Source organism: Struthio camelus, chromosome 1, assembly GCF_040807025.1.
Source record: "Struthio camelus isolate bStrCam1 chromosome 1, bStrCam1.hap1, whole genome shotgun sequence".
In the NCBI taxonomy this organism is placed as follows: Eukaryota; Metazoa; Chordata; class Aves; order Struthioniformes; family Struthionidae; genus Struthio; species Struthio camelus.
The window spans coordinates 8,806,018-8,812,017 of NC_090942.1; the positions used below are offsets into that span (position 1 = coordinate 8,806,018).

The window sequence follows — 6,000 nt, forward strand, 5'->3', positions numbered from 1 at the left end:
CTGCAAAGACGGATGTGAGAAGGGGACCAACTCGGACAGATTTCAAACAAAACGACCCAAAGACCGGAGTTCAATATATACAAAGATTTATTAAACTCTTATCGGTATGAGATTATAGGCCCGTAAGAACAGTTACAGATCTCAGGCGGAAGGTTTTAGCTGTGGATAAAATCTTGATAAGACTGATTGTACTTAAGTATATAAAAGAAAACCTATTTACGTGTAGTTTCATTGTAAGCATTCCAATTACCTCTTCACCTTTATAACAACAGGCAGAAATTTAGCATGCAATAAAATATGAACAGTTGATTGTTATCCTAATCGTAAAAGGCATAAGACTGATAAATCCACAGCTCTGCTGCTTTTTGATGAACGCAGAATTAACTCTCGTAAACGTGAAGGGGATTATCATAAACAGTAAGACACAGCATAGACACATGGTGAGTATTTTGAAGGTCTTTATGTCTTATAAGTACACTTTTTGTAATTTTTATTGGTTAAGATGAAATCGGTATTTTAGAGGCACTCTAATTAAGGAGCTTTATTTAACGTTCAGTCTCGTGGGTAAACCATCAAACGTTATACGAAAACTTCCAGTACGTGTCTAAGAAAAGCAAGCACCAAGTTGTTGCCGTTACTATGATCATCTGCATCGATGGAGGCTGGAGTTGTAACGGGATGTTTCCACCTCATTATGAAGGCTACATCATCTGCTTTTCTAAGATGGTTTTACCTACGCTGTCAAGAAACCTAACGCCAGAGCAGCGCTGGCAAACAAAAAGCATTTTCCAGATTACTTCAACCCTTAACTTCAGTGTCCAGGCCGGACTGAATAAAGACCACTACGAATAAGTGCATACAAACACTATCTGTCAGGTAAAGAGATGCTGCGTTAAGGCATAACCTTGCATTTCTCAAAAAAATAGTCCGTAGTAGCGTAACGTGCTTCACCATGCCCTCGTGCATAACCAAGAGACCTCAAAAAAAACAGAAAAGAAAAGAAATCCTTCATTGTGGTAAAGCACTGAGCACACCTCTGGCACAGAAAAGCCAGGTACTGCTCTTAGATGAAACCCCTGCCCTTGGCAGAGTTGTACGTTGAGGAATTCGCTTAAAAAACAATGTCCCGAGCCACCGCAAATCACAACCCTGACCAGAAAAAAAAAGAAACCAAAAACAAAACAGATAAAAGCCACAAGCTAAGGACACCCCGACCACAAACCCAGAGAAAGAGAGCTTTAAACGTGCTCACGCAGGTGGCCTTTTATTACCGACATCCAAGCCGGGGGGGGGGGGGGGCGTGAAGGGGGGCTCGAACAAAAATAGCGTCCCCCCAAACACAGAAACCGCGGTTTGGGAGCTTCCAGGTTTTCCCCCGCCGATGGCCTCAGGCTGCGCAGCGCTCCGAGGCGCGCCAGCCCCCGCGGAGCAGGCGCCCACCTGGCCGCAGCGCAGCGGGGCCCTGCGCACCCTGCCTGCCCCGGCCGCCCGCGCTGCCCCCCGGCGGCGCGGGAAGGGCCCCGCAGGCCGCGGCCCCCCGCTGCCCCCCGGCCGCCAGCGCCGCCATTTGGTCCCGGGCTGGCGCCGCCGCCGCCATTTTCCCCTCCTGGCGGCGGCGCTGGCCGAAGCCGCTGCCAGCGCCGCTGCCGGCCCGGCCCGACGCGGCGCAGCGCGGCCCAGCTGGGCCCGGCCGCGGCTGAGGCGCGGTGCCGGCCACGGCCGCCGGCCACGGCCGCCTCCCTCTCGCAGCCCCCTCAGCCCGCGCCGCCGCCCCGCGCCGCCGGCCGCTCCCGGCCCTGGCAGCCCGCAGGTCCCCGCGCACTTACTTCCTGTTTTGGGTCCGGGCACTTGAGAAACCAGGATGGAGACTCCGAAGTACCAGGATGGAGGCGCCGAGCGGCAGCGAGCGGCGAGTGGGGGAGGAGGAGGCGGAGACGGAGGCAGCGGCGGGGCCGGGCGCGGGCAGGCAGCCAGCGAAGCCCGCCGGAAGGGCCGCGCCGCCCGCCGCGCCTTCCGCCCCGCCGCCGCGCCACAAAGCGCACGGCGCCCGGCCCGGCCCGGCCCGGCCCGCCGCGCCACAAAGCGCACGGCCCCGGCCCCCCGATTTCCAGAAAAAAGCCTCAACCTTCAGCGTAAATAAGCAAAACCCTTAGGTGCTGCTTTGTCTCGGCCCTCGGCGGGAGGCCGCTGTTGATGCAGATGTGACCCAGAGCAGGTTTTTGGCCCCCCAAGCCAGGCTAGGCCCCTGTCTGCGCGAAGGGGAATTTCTCCTTCCTTTCCCCAAAGGTTTCTCTGTGGTCACAACACGCGCTGGGAAACAGAAACGCTGCGCTCCTGCTCAGTCAGAGGGGCTCGCGCGGACTTTCCCCCTGCAGGAACGGGGTAAATGAGGGCTCGCTCCGCAGGAAGGACCCAGAGCGTCCCGGCGCCTCAGTCTCCATCCGCTGCCAGGGTTTTCCCCTGTAATACGTTCGCTCAACTTATACCACAAAGTCCCTTTTTGTCTTTGTTTTCCCTTATACAGTGGATCTTCCATCATATCCTCCCCCACACCTTCCCAGACCAGCTTTAAAATACGCCCTTGTCGTCACTTATTAAGTGCTATGTTTTTGTGTTGTCTGCGTTACAGAGGTGCCACTGGTGGAAGCAAAACCTGCACATGGAGAAAGCTCCGTGGAAACGCCTGAAGGGAGGATTTGGGTTGTAACCGTTAAAGCTTCCCACTAAAGCTTCCCAGGTTTTCTCAGGCATTCTCTTAAGACGGTAAACATCTGCAAACAGCTTTTCTTTTCACAGGCTGTAGCGATCCGAAAGCGTTTGCCATTTTTTCCGCATTAAAAATGACATTTTAATGTGAAACGTGAAAAGTTCTGGCTGTAATTCTCAATGCCAGGTCAAATCCTTTAGGAATCCTTCAGTAAAAATTGGCGAGACTTTTATCTGTATTGCCCAAATGCATTTACAAAAAAGATTGCTCTGCATGTTAAAAAGGCAGTGCGAGAAGCTTTTATCAATCAGTGCAATGCTGCAGGGCTTGGGAGGTATTGGGAAACGTGCTGCCCTCTCAGCCCCTTTGCCGTCATTGGGAAATTTCACCCAAGTTTAGCCAAGCTGAAGGCTTCTAAAAATTGCTGTTCATTTATTCCCAGGAGAGACATACAGAATTTGTTCACCAGGCGGGACTGAGTTGCCGTAAACATACGGTGCCTTTTAACATGTTAAAACCTTAAGGTTTTGGAGACATGTGCATGGGACTGGTCAGTATGACCTGGAGGAGATCTGTGTGCACAGAGGTATTTGAGCTGTAAAACAAAAGTGTAGAGGTTTGTAATTGGGGCGAGGAAACAGAGGGGCTAAGGCTCAAATGTGGAGATGAGATAGGTTAGGGAAGGGACGTTGGATGTAAAATTACAGTGCTGAAAGAATGGAGACTGAATGTGTAGCTGAGACAAGGAGAAAGTAGCTAGAACAAGGAGCTGAAGGCAAACTTTGCAGCGTTTGTTTTGTTCAAAGTATGCTTTCATTTACTCTGTTTGGTGTCTGTATACTTGGTCTTTCTGCAAATCAGACCTCAGGGATCTCCAATTCCGCATGAGAAAATGAGGAACACACAATAGTTGACTTCCAGGAAAGAGTTTGTTTTAAATGCCTGGTAGCCCTTTAAACTCCGTGGCCAAAGTAGAGGTACAATCCACTTTTCCAGGGTTGCCTACGTCTTCTTAATTCACCAGCCTGGCTTCTCTTGCAGCTTCCTGATTTTTTTGTTTCATGCTTTCCAATTTCTGCAGCAAATGAAGCAAGGATCCTACACGTGCCCTTTTTGCAATACATCGCTACTTTTTTTTTTTTTTTAAGGAGACTGTGATCTTGCTGTAAAGGAACAGGATATCATTTGGTTGCCCGGTACCAAAATGAATCATCAGAAGGCTGAGTTCAGATTGTAAAGGAAACAATGGTTCTGATGGTTCTTATATGTCAGCCTTCATCACATAAAAATGTCTGGAAAGACTTCCTGCGTGGTTAAGTGGCAAATGCAAAGAGGGCTCCTTCCTTATTGTGCTTATTTTCCTCGTATGTTATCTCCTCAGTTATGAGCATTTTTCATTCTGAGTATAAAGTTTTCCCCCTTATTTGTTTTTTATCTTATCTATCTGGCTCTACCTTGTGCAAAACAGTATTTTAATTGCAAAATCTGTTCCTGCTTTTTTGTAATGATGAGGTTCCGGGATATGTCGCAGTGTGATATGATGATGGTGAGCCACCACTGTCAGATCACATGGCAGCACGTTTTGAACTGGAGAACTGGAAACTACATGCAAAGGTCCTGTGTCTTAGTCACGGATCTGCAAGACTTTTTGCGCGGTTTCGGGATCATGACCCCCATTTGTGCCCCAATCCCTGTTTGCACAAAGGAAATAATAGCACTTTCCTCACAGATACATTGTATAACCGAAGTCAGAAACATTTGCTTAATATACCAGGTTCAGTCCGGATATATGTGGTAAAAGCAATGACCAGAAGTACAATACTTGTACGATGATGATCCTGAAATTAATACGGACTTATCTGAAGATCTGATCGTGAGAAGAATTCAACTTCAGTAGCCCCTACTTTAATTATGCGATTAAGGTTGGACAGCAATAGTCTAGCTAGAAAAGCATGACCTATTAAAATCAGTACAACAAAGGATGTCTGTTTCTGCACAGAGCACAGAAGAGTGCTGGAAAACAAGAATGGATCTTCATTTTCTTTTGTTGGAGCTCAGAAGTTATTCTGATCATTGTTGTCCTTCTGTGGTATTATATTTTTCTCCTCTTAGCCTTATTGCTCTTTTACCTCTTTCATTTTTGTTATTAAAAAAACCCGAAAGAACAGGTGCTTCGGTCCCTTTTTGCCTTTTTACTGTCACTTTTTGCTTTTTTACTGTTTTGTGTACTGTTTTTTTACTCCTGGACTGTTTTCCCCTTAATGGCCTTCATTTCTTGACAGGACAATAAATAAGTTAAAGAAACTTTATAGGATAAGCAACACAGATTGTCCATGGTAGACAGCCTGGAAGATGTTCCTCGTGCCACAGCGCAAGGGTTACCCCTTTGCACCTGCCAAGGCAAGTGGCTCCAGCCCTCTTGTGCCTCACACACAATTTTTGCCCATACGGGCATGCTCTGTATAAGGACCATGGCTTGACTCATGGCCCAGCTTCTCTTTGTCATTCACTGCACAGCTATAATGCCCTGGTTGCTACTGCCAATAGTGTCCCTTCTGGGATCAAACGGAAAAATCTCCTCCAGCCATAAGGTATGGTGTACAATAGTCCTTGGTGAGCTGAAGGGAGCTTGGAGTCTTAGGCATCTTCATCACCTTAGAGGCTGCTACTCACTTCCCTCCTGCGATATAGGCCAAGAGCTGAGCCCGCTATCTTCCACGCTGAGTGACGTTTCTGATAGAGGGAGACCCCGTTGTGACTGTTTCCTCCTGCTCCTCCTCATTTGAGACATGAGAGGGCTAAGAACTTTTGGATGACATGTATAGCACACAAACATTGGAGACCCTCATGTAAATGCCTGCTGCCTGTCCGTGTCCTCGGGGCCTCATCCCCATGTTCAGCAGAGTCACCCTATGAAGCCTGGCTGACTGAATTCCCACCATCAATGAGAAATAAGCTCAGATGGCTTAGTGGTAGTGGAGGCATGAGGTCATTCTCCATATCTTGTAGCCTTATGTAACTGAGGTGATAAAGGTATTCACCCCTCTTCATACAGTGTCTGCGCGGAATGACAATGTGATTATATGCTTCAGCAGGAATACCACTCCCTGAACACTGAATCACAGAACAGCTGGGGTTGGAAGGGACCTCTGGAGGTCATCTAGTCCAACCTCCTGCTCAAGCTGGAGAAGGTTGCCCCAGATCACATCCAGATAGGTTTTGTGAGTCTGCAAGGATGGAGACTCCATAACCTCTCTGGGCAGCTTGTTCCAATGTTCAGCCACCCTAATAGT

The 6,000-nt window shown here is 48.7% G+C and overlaps 1 protein-coding gene across 2 annotated transcripts in view; it reads right to left on the reverse strand.

Annotated features, from left to right (window-relative positions):
• DMTF1 (cyclin D binding myb like transcription factor 1) overlaps window positions 1-2,043 on the reverse strand; it is a 30,786-nt gene extending 28,743 nt beyond the window's left edge. Inside the window, exon 1 of one of the 2 annotated variants that reach the window (XM_068919132.1) lies at window positions 1,827-2,043. The gene's annotated coding sequence lies outside the window, so the exon portion shown is untranslated. The remainder of the gene's footprint in view (window positions 1-1,826) is intronic. The other variant, XM_068919210.1, reaches the window with a different exon arrangement.
• Between the last annotated feature and the right edge of the window lie 3,957 nt (window positions 2,044-6,000).